The following is a 17,614-nucleotide window of genomic DNA, read 5'->3' on the forward strand; positions in this document are numbered from 1 at the left end:
ATTTTCTTTGCAAGAGGTTGATTTCCCCAGAAAATAATTCCATATGCCATCAAAGAATGGAAGTAACCATAGTATGCAGCTTTTTTAATGCTTAAGTTTGCACTGACAGAGATGATTCGCATTGCAAAAACTGAAGAGCTGAGTCTCTTGTAAAGATCTAAAATGTGATGGGACCAGTTTACTCTACAGTCAATCTTCACGCCTAGAAACTTTGTTACTTCCACTCTTTCTATGACCTGTGTGGCATATTTAACAGTCATTTCTTCCTCAGTTTTGGCAGTTGGGGTGAACTGAATATAATTCGTCTTACTCAGGTTAAGTGAAAGACCATTTGCAGTAAACCATTTCATTAAATCTATAAGAATAGTATTAACAGACTCTTGAACATTTTCACATTTAAGACCATTAACCATTATGTTAGTATCATCTGCAAAGATGGTAAAATTGCACTGAATCATTGAAGAATAAGGTAAATCATTTATAAATAACAGGAACAGTAAAGGACCAAGAATAGAGCCCTGTGGAACTCCACAATTTATGTCTCTCCATTCCGATGAAATCATTCCACCACACAAATTGTCTGACTTATCTAAGACTACTTTCTGTTTCCTCTCTGTCAGGTATGACTGAAGCCAGTTATTTGCTACACCACTTATTCCTAGATGGTCTGCCTTCAGTAACAGTATTTGGTGGTTCACAGTGTCAAAGGCTTTACATAAATCACAAAATAACCCTGTTGTCACCATTTTCTCATTTAGAGATTCCAAAATCTTATCTATAAAAGCATATATTGCTTGTTCAGTTGACAGACCTTTCCGGAAACCAAACTGATGTTTGCTGAGAATATTGAATTTATGTAGGTGTTCTAAAATTCTAGAATACATGAGCTTTTCTAGTACCTTTGAAAACACAGTCAGGAGAGATATTGGTCTGAAATTTTTAACATCAGTTTTCTCCCCTTTCTTAAAGAGAGGCTTCACGATAGCATACTTTAGTCTATCAGGAACAATTCCTTGCTGCAAAGAGGCATTGAAAATATGACACAGTATATTGCTTACAGAAGTACAACACTGCTTTAACAATTTGCTAGAAATATTGTCTACTCCACAGGAGTTCTTGGTTTTCATGGAGGCAATTGTTCTTTCAATTTCTGATACTGTAACAGGTCTAATATGCATTTGGATGATTTTGTTAGGGAAAGCATTTCGCAAAAAGGTCAGGGCATCATTCACAGAACCCTTGCAGCCTATTTGCTCAGACACTGACAGGAAGTGTTTATTAAAGATTTCAGCTATGATTTTGCACAAGATTCCCTTCATGTTTGATTATGAAGTTTTCTACAGCTCTTTTTTTATTGTTCCCTGTCTCCTTGTTAACTATTTGCCAGACAGTCTTCATTTTATTATTGGAGTTATCAATTTCTTTTACATAATACAGTGCTTTTGATGTCTGAATAACTTTCTTTAGGATTTTACAATACATGTTATAATGGCTGATTAATTCTCTGTCCCTTGACCCTCTGGTTGCAACATAAAGTTCTCTCTTATATTTACATGACACTGGAATACCCTTTATGATCCATGGCTTCTTTAAGGACGAGGAAATATTGTTCCTAACAAACTTTTTAGGAAAAGCTTCTTCAAAGTGGGATAGGAATTCATTTATGAATATGTTGAACTTTGTATCAACATCATCTACTCTGCGAACTGAATTCCAATCTTCATGCTGCAGCTTATGGTTAAAAAATTCCAGGGTCTCTTTGTTCATAAGTCTGATTGCCTTCCAGGATGGGACTGCTTTCTTGACAGGTCTGTAGTCATGTAGAGTGAGGAGCTGTCCATCATGGTCTGATATGCCATTTACTATTGCAGTGACAGTGAAGTTCTGGTATAAATTTACATCTAAAAATATATTGTCTATCAGAGATTGACAGTCAGGTGTGATCCTAGTAGGAAAGTCAACCACTGATGTAAGATTGTAGGAACTCAGCAAATTCTGGAGCTCTACTTTGTTGTTGCATTCCATTGCGAAGTTGAAATTAAAGTCCCCAAGTAAGATAATGCAGTTAAAATATTCACTGTTCTCATACGAATTAAATTCAGCCTACTACAGAAACATCACGACGGCAGTCTATCTTAATGAAGCATTAAGTGTCTGTAATACGATTGAGCCTATTTTAACACGACTTAGTAGGATATTACCGACTTTTGACTTCGAAAAGATCTGTTTTTACTTCATTTCCTGTATCATTCGCAAGTATTATCAAAATATGGCATTTCATGGATAAAATTATGTATTCACAACAACAAAAAATATGTCGGTAGAAAACAAAAGTGGCATTATGAATTTGGCAGTACAGTAAGGTTTTCACTCTGACACTACCGGTTACTGAAAGTAGCAAGACGAATTTTGCTCGAGCATTGTCTTACGATTCCATTATTGAGTTTGTGTCTGCCTGCTTGTAGCTCTGCTACAAAAGAATTTAAAATCTGGCATTCAGCGAGTCTAGAAAGGCGAACGAAACCAGCTTGCACCTGGTAGCCAAGCATGTTTGTTACCTGGGAACTGGATTTTTCCTAAAGTGAGAAGACATCCTTTTGTGGTTGAATTGTTGGCAAATGTCAGTCAGACTATGCCGTTGGTCTAAGCGTTTCGGTGTGTTGAATTTGTACCAATGATTTTTCTACATGTTTTTTCTGTCCCAAACAGAGAGCTGAAGTCTCCCATTAGTATTTTCACGTCATCTTGGAGAATTTTGCTCATAGTATTTTCGAGTGTGTTCCAGAATGTTTGGACCTTTTCGCCGTTTTACTTATTTTCGATGTTGGTGGGGGCATGTGCATTGATGAGTGTATATTTTTTACTGGGGCTCTGGATGAGCATATTCATAAGTCGATTGTTGATGGGCGTGATTTCTTTGACAGAGTTGATGATAGATCTGTGTTCGAGAAATGCAATGCCGAAGATTGGTACGCCTTTCGCTACCTTTTGTTGTATTTTTCTCTTGAAGGTGCAATGGTTTCCGTAATGCAAGGTTTCATTGCCAATTGGTCATGGTTCTTGAAGAGCAAGGATTAGAAATTTTTGTCGGTCGATTTCTTTTGTGTGTGTTTGGATCAATGTATCGATGTTTAGTTTTCAAATGCATGTGTTTTCTGCTTGTAGGGAAATTTACCAGAGCTCTTCGATATTCTCTGCCGTGCTAACCTGGACTCCCCAGAATCCGAAAATCCATCTGCCGCCTGTCGACAGGCGGGTTGTGTACCACCTGGGGTAAAGTTGACTTTGCTTGCACAGTTCATGTTTGTGTTTCATTGGTTTGGCCGGGGTGATTCCAGGACCGGACAAGACCAGAGGGTGTTGAAGCCTGTGGAAGCAAATATTTTCAGCCGAGCTCATTGAGCTAACAGGCGGTGACCAGAGTAGCGGTGATTTTCACTCAGACATGTCTGGATTTTGGGTTCAGCGGATTGAGTAGCCGTTCAGGATTGAGTTAGTATTTAGTTCACCCCGAGTATTTGATTTCCTCGGTACCACCCATATGGGGGAGGGTTTCCCCTATCGGCCACATGGGATTTTTATTATTATTATTTTCTCATTATGTCATCAGCAAATCCGATATGGTGTATCTTCCCATCACTGAAATAGATGTGTATTGTTCGATTCAGTATTTCCATCACATAAATATAGGTTATAATTACGTTACATTGCTGCTAGTAGATATATTTCTCACTTTTTCTTAAACAGTTGCTACCTGTTACTCCATCATAGGAATTTATGTGCACAGCATTGTTGCAATACAGGCGTTCAAATTATCCGATTTCTGTACTTTCATTTCAATACCAGATCGTTATAATCGGATTCAGCAAGTCAGTCTTAATGTGGATATCTGACTACGACTCTCATCATATGATAGACTGGGTAAACCACATTCTTAATTGGACTGTTGAATCTAGGTCACTTATCTATGACAGGGCATGAATTCTTAAACACTGTGGAAAATAATAATCCAATGTGCTTATTACAAATACGTTATTTAAATATAAATATATGAACTAACGAGATAACAGTTTATTTACAAGAGCAGAGCCCCATCCATCATAGCAGAGCAGTGCGAGATTGGCTTCAGGGCCAAGAGAGGATAAAGCTGTTGCCATTTGTTCCACGATCACCGAACATCAATCAGATAGAGAACATGTGGGCAGAGGTAACAAGTTCATTGCCATGTCGACCTACAAATGCAAGCGACCTTTGGACGAATATAGAAAACGTATGGTGGGAAGTAAACCATCACGCTACACTGTAGACGACTTAATGAAATCAATGCCCCTACGCCTTCGAGAAATCTTACGTAATGATCGTGGGTGGGTTGGTTACTAAAAGTATACTCGTCCACAAAACCCATGTGGACAATTATCTGACATCGGTCAAACTTTGCTTTGTCGCAGCTCTTTAGCATACAAGTCCATTTACAATTCTTGTAATGCAAAGTAATTGAAAAATCTCATCCACTCGACGCCAACAGAGGAACTGACTGGTGCATGTGTCGTTCAACACATAGTAGTTGTCACCCTCACTGGAATCAATGACTGTGTGTGTGTGTGTGTGTGTTTTCGTGTTCACGCACAATTTGAATCAATACTATTAACATTAGAGAGACAACCAGCAATAAATACTGCATCAAATATGACTGCAAAGTATTTTAATGCGATGGGAAGTTACAAACTGAATTTTTACCCAACCCATGTCCTGCATATTACGTGAAGTAAGATGTATTAACTCCATAGTATCGTTAGCAGAGACAGTGCGCTCTTGTTGTCGAGGCTCGCGACAAGTGCAGCGATTAGCTGTGCCCAATGCCGCCGCGATTTGTTTATGTTGGCTGAGCGTGGACACTGCAGCAGACGCTTCGCCATAAACAGAAAGAAATCAGAATGAGATTTTCACTCTGCAGCGGAGTGTGCGCTGATATGAAACTTCCTGGCAGATTAAAACTGTGTGCCCGACCGAGACTCGAACTCGGGACCTTTGCCTTTCGCGGGCAAGTGCTCTACCATCTGAGCTACCGAAGCACGACTCACGCCCGGTACTCACAGCTTTTTTTCTGCCAGTATCTCGTCTCCTACCTTCCAAACTTTACAGAAGCTCTCCTGCGAACCTTGCAGAACTAACACTCCTGGAAACATCCCCCAGGCTGTGGCTAAGCCATGTCTCCGCTATATCATTTCTTTCAGGAGTGCTAGTTCTGGAAGGTTCGCAGGAGAGCTTCCGTAAAGTTTGGAAGGTAGGAGACGAGATACTGGCAGAAGTAAAGCTGTGAGTACCGGGCGTGAGTCGTGCTTCGGTAGCTCAGATGGTAGAGCACTTGCCCGCGAAAGGCAAAGGTCCCGAGTTCGAGTCTCGGTCGGGCACACAGTTTTAATCTGCCAGGAAGTTTCATATCAGCGCACACTCCGCTGCAGAGTGAAAATCTCATTCTGGAAACATCCCCCAGGCTGTGGCTAAGCCATGTCTCCGCTATATCCTTTCTTTCAGGGGTGCTAGTTCTGCAAGGTTCGCAGGAGAGCTTCTGTAAAGTTTGGAAGGTAGGAGACGAGATACTGGCAGAAGTAAAGCTGTGAGTACCGGGCATGAGTCGTGCTTGGGTAGCTCAGATGGTAGAGCACTTGCCCGCGAAAGGCAAAGGTCCCGAGTTCGAGTCTCAGTTGGGCACACAGTTTTAATCTGCCAGGAAGTTTCAGAAAGAAATCATCTTGGCTCCGACTGCAGTGAGCGGATATCACTGCCTGTGTGTTCTTATAGTAACCAACATGAGACTCTACTCACAGGTGCCATGGAGCAATTGCAATGGGGATCATGTCATTAGTCATCAGAATATTAACCAGTGATGAAATGTCCACTCTATTTGAATGCCAAGAAAATAGCAACCTTCTCACAAAGGAATGTGAGGTGATATCAAAATTTATCCAACATTCAAAAATTAACGGCAGGGCTTTCATGTATGCAGTAGTAGCACACAAGGGAATATTATGTCTTGGAAGCGTATATTTCATTTCCTCTTCTCATATTAATGCCCTTATTTTTGTATGAAGTGAGAAAATAAGCACGAAAAACTAAAGTTCCTGAGAAGCATATAAGTCATTTGCTCCTCTCATATCATAACTTTTGTTTTAGTATGAAGTAAAAATATAAACAGTTTAGGGTTCTGAAGCATAATATGACACCAGATCCCTTGCTGAATTATTAACACATATCCAAACATTAACAGTCCTCTTTTTTTTTTCACATATTGTGCAGTGAAATGAATGCTTACAAGTTACTTAATTTGATGAACTGGTGTCAATTACAATTTTATAACATGAGAATACAATAACAAAGGTACAAAATACATCATTAAAGAACATAACAACACAGATAATATTTGAAGTAATACGGGCTTTACAAAAGGATCGAAATAACGTATACATCAGTGTTACAGGAATTGTGACATAAGTAAATATATAAAATAGTGAGAATAGTTTTCGAAACATTAATTTCACATATGAGCATTGAAACAGAACAGAATAAATAATGTCTCAGCATCTTTACAAAGAAAATTACATATTATTTGAAAAATTCTACAACATAAATCTTATTAGCTAAACACATAAAGACAGGAAAAAGACAAATACACAAGGGTACATAAACACATAGCGGAATAATACAAAAGAAAAGACAGGGTTCGTTTTCAGTGTAACATTTGGTACTGCAGTCCAACCCAAAACTTCATTCCATAGATATTTCCTCTTATTTCAATATTTGTTTCCACCAAAAAAATCCTATCCAAGCATGCTTTCTGTACTTATATGTTCACATTTTTCTTACCTCATTATTTATTTTCCATTATCTTACCTTATCATTTATTTCCAAGAAAACCCTACCTAAACCTGTCGTCCCTAAACCCTACTTTTTTGTTCATATCCTCTTTCAAAATACTTTTTTGGCCAAACCATACGTGAGAGAGTGCAATTCACTCGCCGGAGCCTTGAGTTTATCTCACAGGAATTACTCAAACTACATTTGCAACTGGCTAGTAAGTTCACTTCTTTTTCCTGGTATTGGATTGATGGTGTCACCTGGGTGTCAGCTGATTCCGCCCATAAGAAGGCTACGGGACGTCAAACAGCTAAGTTCTCACGTCTCCTTGACAAACCATCTCTGCAGGTTCCGTGCAAGACTGTCATCAATTTGAGTGGCATGGTGTTGAGTGATGATGCGGTCTCGGTTTTGCAGAAAGGTCTCAACTTCGCTCCCACCCCCAAGTTCACTCCGGTCGCAGAAATTGTTAGTGCTGTTGAACAGGTTGCAGCTCGACTTCCGCCAGAATCAGCCGAGGAAATACGTCGTCAAACCTGTCGTGCGTTGACGAAATCCAAGCCGATGAAGTCAAATATCAGCAGTAAAGAGAGGGCAGCCATTCGTGATCTGAGGGAGCGCTCTGAAATTGTTGTCTTACCGGCTGACAAAGGCAATGCTACAGTTGTTGTCTCCCATAAGGACTACACTGATAAGATGCAGAGCCTGCTAAATGACGATTCCTACCGGAAGATCAGCATTGACCCTACAAAGAAGGTGGAGAACAAGACGAGGGCGCTTCTCAAGGACGCAGATTTATCCGGAGGGTGACACTAAGAAATTGTTACCCCAAGGTTCGGTACCGCCTAGACTATATGGACTCCCGAAGGTTCACAAAGAGGGGGTACCATTACACCCCATTGTCAGTAACATCAGGGCACCTACATATTTGTTGGCCAAATACCTGACGGGAATATTAAGTCCTTATGTGGGTAAATGCCCTCATCACATCCGTAATTCCGTGGATTTTGTTAAACGCCTTGATAGCTTCAGGTTGGATGAGTCAGATATCATGGTGAGTTTTGACGTCGTTTCCTTGTTTACGAGGGTACCCCTGCGAGAGTCACTAGAATTGATTAGTCAGAAGTTTGACGAGAAGACCCCTGAACTTTTTAGGCATGTCTTGACTTCCACGTATTTTCTTTTTAATGGAGAATACTACGAACAAACGGAGGGAGTCGCCATGGGTAGCCCACTCTCACCGGTGGTAGCGAATTTGTACATGGAGAACTTCGAGGAGGAAGCCCTGTCGTCATCCGTATGGAAACCTACTTGCTTTTTCCGTTATGTGGACGACACGTTCGTCATCTGGCCACATGGTATGGATAAACTCCTTGACTTCCTTACACATCTAAACTCCATACACCCCAACATAAAATTCACTATGGAGACTGAAACGGAGGGTAAATTACCTTTCCTTGACGTCTTGGTCAAGAGAACAGAGGAATGGGGTACTTAATACTCTAGTGCATAGGGCGCGCACTATCTCCGACACAGAGAGTCTACCCCAGGAATTGGAACATCTGAGAACTGTATTTCGAAAAAAATGGGTACTCAGAGTGGCAGATTCAACGTGCTCTCGGCCCAACCACTGCAGCACAACCTGTTGAGATGGATGAAGTCACGAGGGAGGAGGTAGCACTCATTTATTCCATACACAGGCGCACTCTCAGGGAAAATCGCCCGCATTCTGAAGAAACACCGGGTCGGAACTGTGTTTTGTCCTCCGGATAAAACTCGTGCACTGGTGCGGAGCGCCAAAGATGACCTCGGTTTGAGGAAGGCCGGCGTGTACCAGATTCCGTGTCAATGTGGCAAGTCGTATATTGGTCAGACGATGCGTACCGTCGAGGATCGATGCCGTGAACACCAGATGCACACTCGACTGATGTATCCGAGCAAGTCGGCGGTCGCTGAACATTGTTTGTCGGAAAATCACGCCATGGAGTATGACCGCACGAGGATTCTGGTACAGACGTCGAGATACTGGGACAGCGTTGTTAGAGAGGCCATCGAAATTCGCACCAATGACGACCTCATAAACCGTGACTGTGGCTATAATCTTACAAGGGAACCTCCCCATCGCACCCCCCCTCAGATTTAGTTATAAGTTGACACAATGGATAGGCCTTGAAAAACTGAACACAGATCAATCGAGAAAAGAGGAAGAAGTTGTGCGGAACTATGAAAAAATAAGCAAAATATACAAACTGAGTAGTTCATGTGAAAGATAAGTAACATCAAGGCCACCGTCAACGCAGGAGCGCCGTGGTCCCGTGGTTAGCGCGAGCAGCTGCGGAACGAGAGATCCGTGGTTCAAATCTTCCCTCGAGTGAAAATTTTAATTTTTTATTTTCACTTTATGTGACAAACTCTTATGTTTTCATCACTTTTTTGGGAGTGATTATCACATCCACAAGAAAACCTAAATCGGTCAAGGTAGAAGAATCTTTTTACCCAGTCGCCAAGTGTACAAGTTAGGTGGGTCGACAACATATTCCTGTCATGTGACGTACATGCCGTCACCAGTGTCGTATAGAATATATCAGACGTGTTTTGCTGTGGAGGAATCGGTTGACCTATGACCTTGTGATCAAATGTTTTCGGTTCCCATTGGAGAGGCACGTCCTTTCGTCTACTAATCGCACGGTTTTGCGGTGCGGTCGCAAAACACAGACATTAAATTATTACAGTGAACAGAGACGTCAATGAACGAACGGACAGATCATAACTTTGCGAAAATAAAGAAAGTAAAATTTTCACTTGAGGGAAGACTTGAACCAAGGACCTCTCGTTCCGCAGCTGCTCACACTATCCACAGGACCACGGCGCTCTTGACTTCGTGCCTTCCTTTATGTTGCCTATCTTGCACATGGACTACTCAGTTTGTATATTTTGCTTATTTTTTCATAGTTCCACACAACTTCTTCCTGTTTTCTCGATTGATCTGTGTTCGGTTTTTCAAGGCCTATCCACTGTGCCAACTTATAACTAAATCTGAGGGGGGTGCGATGGGGAGGTTCCCTTGTTAGCAAGGTTTGGGAACCAGCGATTGGGTTAATCAAGAGTAAATTGAGCAAACGTATAGTTGTGACGACCACGGCGGACAGAGCCATCACACCGACGTCATCTCAGACGCCGTTGCAATCCGTTCCACCGCGCGACCGTGGCGCGGGGCGCGGACGGCGGAGGGAGCGCGCCGCGGGCGGAGGGTATTTAAATCGGCCGCCACGGCGACCGAACCCAGTTCCCTCTGAGCAGCCATAGCGTACGGATTTCCGTGCCGGCACGTTCACAGGAGCTCAGTCCGTCAGTTCACCTGGTGATGGTGACATGTATGATTGCCGAAATATTGTGCCAGTTGGACACTATAAACCGGCAGCATACCCGTGGATATTTTGATTATCATTTTCTTATAGCTTCTCAATGCATTTCTTCCAATTCATCACAACTTGTTCTCTTATATAGCCTACCCCATCTTAAGCTAACTTAAATCTACTGAGCTCAGATGCTAAACTAAGGGAAGAGGCAATGCAGCAGCACAAAACAATTAACACAAACAGCAATGACAAAAAATGCAAATTGGCAAAGCTAGCAGCAGTAAATCTAAATTAGCAGAGTAAATGCAACATTACAATTAATATGAGCCAATGTGCAGCAACAAGAAAAATAAATCAGTGGTAAACCTGGCTTAACAGAGTAATACAAAGTGAAATTCAGTAGCACTATGCCTGGCAAACAGCAGCAATAAATGCCATAACTTAAATCTAAACATGACAAAGCTCAAGGAAAAAAAAAATGTTACAGTAAAGATATGAAAAGTCTAATACCTATGTCAGATCTTAACACTGGGGTGATGCATCACCTTAACTTACACTACTAAATAAGTTACCCAGTCATTGACAAAAATTATGTATGCAATTCCTGTGAAGGGAAATGTCTTTTTGTAGATTATAAAGTTATTACTTGCTGGATCTGTAGGCATAAAATATTTATATTAGTCCATCTATTAAATTTTATTTTAACCAATGCTGCAGTGGGCTAGAAACTAGATATTAAACGAAATGAGCAAATATATATATATATATATATATATATATATATATATATATATATATATATATATATAAAGCAACATATGAAACGTCATTCACTAGCCAAATGGCGTCTCCCAAGGCAAAAAAAATCTCTCAACTAGAAAGACAATAGATGTAAAATGTTTCTCATCATTTCATTAGGCATTTTAGTAAATATCATAAATTAGAGCTCCACAGTGTAATCATATGTTTTCAAGTTTGAGCGTGTCGTATTTGCGATGCTTACTACATAGAAATGTCCATAGCGAGGTTAATGGCCTCCTTTTTTCTCCACCTGTACCTATGAAAGGCACACACTAATGGCTTTTTTTCAGGTGACTGTCGCGCAGCTGGGTGCCCATGACGCATTACGTGAAGGTGGTCACTTAACTTTCTTACCGAAATATTTACAGCACCAGTTTACACTACAGTGACAGTCTCATATACAAATTTCACAGGTCAGAATTTGCGTTGCAAATCTGTAGAAGCAAAATCTTATAAATATAACAGTGTCCAAAAAAGTTTCGTCGGCATTGTGATACATTCACGCATTTACACACATTTCACAACTCTTAAAGTACGATTCTCAGCTTATTGATCATAAACGTACCTCAACAGCATAATACACATTGTCGTCGTAAAAATAACATCATAACACCTCAGTCAAATCTCAAAAACGTCGTAGCTTTCTGCAGTAATGTCAAAACCTAAAAAAAAATTCTCTGCTCATTTCAATAGTGTCATCTACCTCCAACGTACTTTAAAAATCATGCTCCCTTACCAAATACATGATTCAAAGCTCTCTTAGTATCACAATGGTTCTGAAAAAATATGAAGAGTTCACAAAGTACAGACAAAATACAATTTCATAAGTGTGAAGTTATCCAGCTGTGTAATTACGTGAACATCTGTCACTGATGTAGTAAAAAAAGTTTGTCTCTCTCAGTTAAATGATCAGATAGCTGTGTAATTCTGTGTTACAGAAATATGGTACCGATGTGTAAAGTTGTATAAGCAAATACCATATTAGGTAGGGCTCCTTGTGCTTGCCACACACATGGTACACAAAGTAAGCGTGTACCCCCCTGACGATTAATGTAATTATACCCTCAGGTTTTACAGATTACAGCAATGGAATGAAATGAATCACAGAAAACTTTCTTTGTAATTCAAAAATCTTGAAAAATAAATGGTTTAAGTACAAAATTAATCACTCAAATACGTGCACTGTAGCGCTAAACTGTGCGTCTTGTTGTAAGATAATCTCTGTGGAAGTGTCGTAGTTATCGTCCTCCGAAAGCTAAGTTCTGCAGAAGTCAATGTACTTACCTCATGATAAACAAAAGTGAAATGCTTTGCGTATGGACATCTTAGTTATTACGCTTATTGCCGTGATGAAGAAAGTACTGTGCTGTAACGTATTGTTGTGTTACGGAAAAGGCTGTCTCATTGTAGCTATACCACAAAAGTTACTACTACAACATGTTTTACTTTCCAGAATAATACAGAAAAACTGTGCAGATATAAAACAGAAACACCGCAAAAGCAACATTGTAAATTGTCACTCATTAGTAGGGTCGTGATAAAATCGTGTAGCTGTCAAAGAAACCAAATACTAAGTCATCTTTAATCTCACAGAAAGTACTTCAAATAAAGAATGTCTTTTCAACTAAACCAAAATGTTGCATTAAAATCTCATTAGCAATATATGTTCTAAGTATGTAAGCCTTATAGTCGTTACGTAATCGTGCAACTAACAAGCAAGAATGTACACACACAATAACACTGTGACGTCTGTTCACTATAACAATGCATTCGTAATTTCTGTTTAAAAGTTCTCTTGTTCTTGACTGGATATTTAACTTCAAACATTGTTGCATGTTAACAGATTCTAAGTCTGACAAAGTATACTAGTAATGTAAAGTGAAAAGTTATATGGCAAAGCCAAAGTTAAAAAGCAGATTATCTTTCAATAAACGCTTTTACATGTGAAATGTGGTGTAAACCTTTACTCTTCCTAGTACACAGAGTTTCAACTTCAACGCAATTATCATGTGGTATACGTCGGATTCTGTAAGGTCCATTGTAAACTAGAAAGAATTTGTGACTCAAGTGTTTCTTCTTATGTGACAATGAATGAGCTTTAATGAGAACTTTCCGACCAATATATAATTTCTTTGCATTTGCTTTACCGTGTAGTTTTCTCCTTTTGTCTGCTGCAGATTTTATATTTTTAATAGCCAAATCAATTATGTCTTTGTGTCGAAGTTTACGTGTATTCGGGAAAGGTACAAGCTCTCTGATTCTGTTTGATGGTTCTTCATTCTTCAGTACAAGAGTAGGTGGTAAAGCAGTGAAGTCATGAGGCATTTCATTCAGCTCGTTTTGAAATAAGTGTAAATATCTGTCCCAATGCTGATGCTTTCTGTGACAATAAAGTCTGCAAAGCTTATTGATTTCTTTCATAATCCGTTCAGACGGGTTACAATGTGGTGAGTACAATGAAATAAAAACAGGTTTGATTTTATGATTCCGAAGCACGCGTGACCAAACAGCAGGTCTGAATTGCGGTCCGTTATCTGAAATAACTTTAGCAACGTGGCCAACTTCACGTAAGAAATTTTTAACAAAGGCGCTGGATGTAGACCGTCCAGTGGCTTTACGTAACGGAGTGAAAGAAACAAATTTTGAAGTAAGTTCAACAGCGACTAGAACGTACGAAAATCCATTCGATGTTCTGACAAGGGGTCCGAAGAGATCAACAGCAGCAAATTCTTTTAATTTAGAAGGAATGCTAGGAAACAACGGAGCACGATGTGAGATAGTAGATGGCTTCGCCCTTTGACAAAGTTTACAAATAGACAAGACACTTCGAATTCTCTTTTCCATATTGTTAAAATAACAAGTCGTTCGAAGAATGTGATAACATTTTCGTGGACCAAAATGTGCGTAGCTGAAATGAATGTACCAAATGAGCTTATTAACAAAATCGTCTGGAATGCAAAGTACCCATAGCATGTCATCAACAGTACAGCGTTTGAAGAGTATGTTGTTTCTAACTAGATAATAATGCCGAATCTGAGTGTGTCTTTTCATGCCATTTACTTTTGATGTCTTTCCAAATCGGATCTTTATCTTGTTCATGAGCAATGTCCTTTAAAGATGTGGAGATGAAGTTTTCAAAGGCGACTTTCTGAATGTAAAGAATACTGAAATTTTTTTCGCGGTTGCCTGCTGTGTTACTTTTCTCAAGCCCAGCCGGTGCGCGTGACAGTGCGGCCGCAACAATGTTCTCCTTGCCGGGAATGTAGACTATTGTGAAATGGAATTCTTGCAGAAACAATGCCCAACGTTTTAACCTGTCACGATTTAATTTTGAAGACATAAGAAATTGTAATGCACGATGATCACTGTATACTTTTACGTGCTTACAAGAAAGAAAGAAACGGAATTTGTTAAATGCCCAAACGATAGCTAAAGCTTCTAATTCAGTAACGGAATAATTTTTTTCAGATTTTGTTAGCACTCGGCTAGCAAAAGCAATGGTCTTCTGAACAGTAGTGTCATTTTCTGTGGCTTCTAGAAATAAATGGACACCAAGACCGACTTTAGAAGAATCCGTGCTAAGGCAGAAATCTTGTGACAGATCTGGATGAGCTAGTATTGGCGCGTTAAGTAGCGATTCTTTCAAAGAATTGAATTCCAACTGTGCTTGTTCGTCCCAGTTCCAAATAGTATTTTTTCCAGTGAGAGAACAAAGTTTTGGTGTAACTAGAATTTGCATATTCAGAAAACGACGGTAAAAATTTACAGGACCTAGAAAACTGCAGACTGTTTTTTTTTGTGGGTGGAACTGGAATGGCTCTGATTGCTTCTAACTTTTCAGGATCCGGCTGAATGCCTTCAGAAGAAATAATATGTCCCAAAAGCTTCACCTTTGTCCTACCGAATTCAGACTTTTCCAAGTTAACTGTAATTCCAAATTCTGCAAAAATACACTCCTGGAAATTGAAATAAGAACACCGTGAATTCATTGTCCCAGGAAGGGGAAACTTTATTGACACATTCCTGGGGTCAGATACATCACATGATCACACTGACAGAACCACAGGCACATAGACACAGGCAACAGAGCATGCACAATGTCGGCACTAGTACAGTGTATATCCACCTTTCGCAGCAATGCAGGCTGCTATTCTACCATGGAGACGATCGTAGAGATGCTGGATGTAGTCCTGTGGAACGGCTTGCCATGCCACTTCCACCTGGCGCCTCAGTTGGACCAGCGTTCGTGCTGGACGTGCAGACCGCGTGAGACGACGCTTCATCCAGTCCCACACTTGCTCAATGGGGGACAGATCCGGAGATCTTGCTGGCCAGGGTAGTTGACTTACACCTTCTAGAGCACGTTGGGTGGCACGGGATACATGCGGACGTGCATTGTCCTGTTGGAACAGCAAGTTCCCTTGCCGGTCTAGGAATGGTAGAACGATGGGTTCGATGACGGTTTGGATGTACCGTGCACTATTCAGTGTCCCCTCGACGATCACCAGTGGTGTACGGCCAGTGTAGGAGATCGCTCCCCACACCATGATGCCGGGTGTTGGCCCTGTGTGCCTCGGTCGTATGCAGTCCTGATTGTGGCGCTCACCTGCACGGCGCCAAACACGCATACGACCATCATTGGCACCAAGGCAGAAGCGACTCTCATCGCTGAAGACGACACGTCTCCATTCGTCCCTCCATTCACGCCTGTCGCGACACCACTGGAGGCGGGCTGCACGATGTTGGGGCGTGAGCGGAAGACGGCCTAACGGTGTGCGGGACCGTAGCCCAGCTTCATGGAGACGGTTGCGAATGGTCCTCGCCGATACCCCAGGAGCAACAGTGTCCCTAATTTGCTGGGAAGTGGCGGTGCGGTCCCCTACGGCACTGCGTAGGATCCTACGGTCTTGGCGTGCATCCGTGCGTCGCTGCGGTCCGGTCCCAGGTCGACGGGCACGTGCACCTTCCGCCGACCACTGGCGACAACATCGATGTACTGTGGAGACCTCACGCCCCACGTGTTGAGCAATTCGGCGGTACGTCCACCCGGCCTCCCGCATGCCCACTATACGCCCTCGCTCAAAGTCCGTCAACTGCACATACAGTTCACGTCCACGCTGTCGCGGAATGCTACCAGTGTTAAAGACTGCGATGGAGCTCCATATGCCACGGCAAACTGGCTGACACTGACGGCGGCGGTGCACAAATGCTGCGCAGCTAGCGCCATTCGACGGCCAACACCGCGGATCCTGGTGTGTCCGCTGTGCCGTGCGTGTGATCATTGCTTGTACAGCCCTCTCGCAGTGTCCGGAGCAAGTATGGTGGGTCTGACACACCGGTGTCAATGTGTTCTTTTTTCCATTTCCAGGAGTGTATGTAACACGCTGTTGAGGATGCGATTGTGTTGTTCCCATGAGGCTTCTGCTATCAGAATATCGTCCACATATAAGGTAAAATGGAATTTAGCCCGCGAATGAATGCTGCCGAAGAAATGTTCAAACCAAAAGGAAGTTTCCGAAACTGATAACAAGCTGTGTATTTTCTACATTCTGGATGAAGTTCGATCTGAGAAAAGCTGGATCTGAGATCAATAGAAGACAACACTTTTACACAATTAAAATTTTGAAGAAGTTCTTCCAACGTTTGCGGCCTGTCTGTTTCAGGAATGATGATAGTATTGATTTGTCTCGAATCTAAGACAAGCCTGATCGATCCATTTTTCTTCTCAACAACATGTAATGGATTGTTGTATGAGCTTACTGCAGGCGCAATAATGCCCTCGTCAAGCATAGATTGTATTTCTGTTCTAACACGCTCCCTATAATGTGCCGGAATTATGTATGGTCTAACACAAAATTTAGTATGCTCATGAACACGAAATTGGTATTGAAGTCCCTTGATTGTTCCTGTTTTGTGAGTAAAAACTGTGGAATGTGCTTGTAAAATCTCAAAACGGTCTTGCCAATCAGTGTCATTACAATTCTCAATTGTTTGAATTTTATTCTGAATTAACTCATTAGTATCAAATGCGCCATCGATATCATCCCTGTCAGTGCTTGCAGAGTGATTGTTAGTGTCAAGTTCCGTCGAAAATTCCGAACTGTTGTCTAACAGGAGGTAAAGCCGATTAATTTCTTCGTCATGGTTTGAGAGCCAATCTTCAAATTTCAAAGCTATTGACTTACCTTCTTTCTCTAAACTTATTTCAGCATCGTGAAAGTTTAAGATTGCTTTGTATTCATTCAAAAAGTCTACTCCCAATATAATTTCCGTCGACAATAATGGAACAATAAGAAAGTTCATAGAGAAGCTGTAGCTTCAACAAAAGAATTCTAAGTTGGTTTGTTGGCGTACATCTACACTTTTTCCAAAGATTGCACCTTGTAATTTAATCTTACGTAACGGAAGTGTGGGGCAATCGTTCGATTTGTTGCATTTGCTAAAGGCTGTTTCACTAATTACTGAAATGGAACTGCCGGAGTCAAGTACTGCCGTAAATTTTGCGTCATTTACTGTAATGTGAATCACAGGATATGCAATGTTGTTATGTTTTACGTCGAGTTCCTGGAATAAGATGTCCCTAATGTCTTCCATTTTTA

This window comes from Schistocerca nitens, chromosome 2 (genome assembly GCF_023898315.1).
Source record: "Schistocerca nitens isolate TAMUIC-IGC-003100 chromosome 2, iqSchNite1.1, whole genome shotgun sequence".
Taxonomy (NCBI): Eukaryota; Metazoa; Arthropoda; class Insecta; order Orthoptera; family Acrididae; genus Schistocerca; species Schistocerca nitens.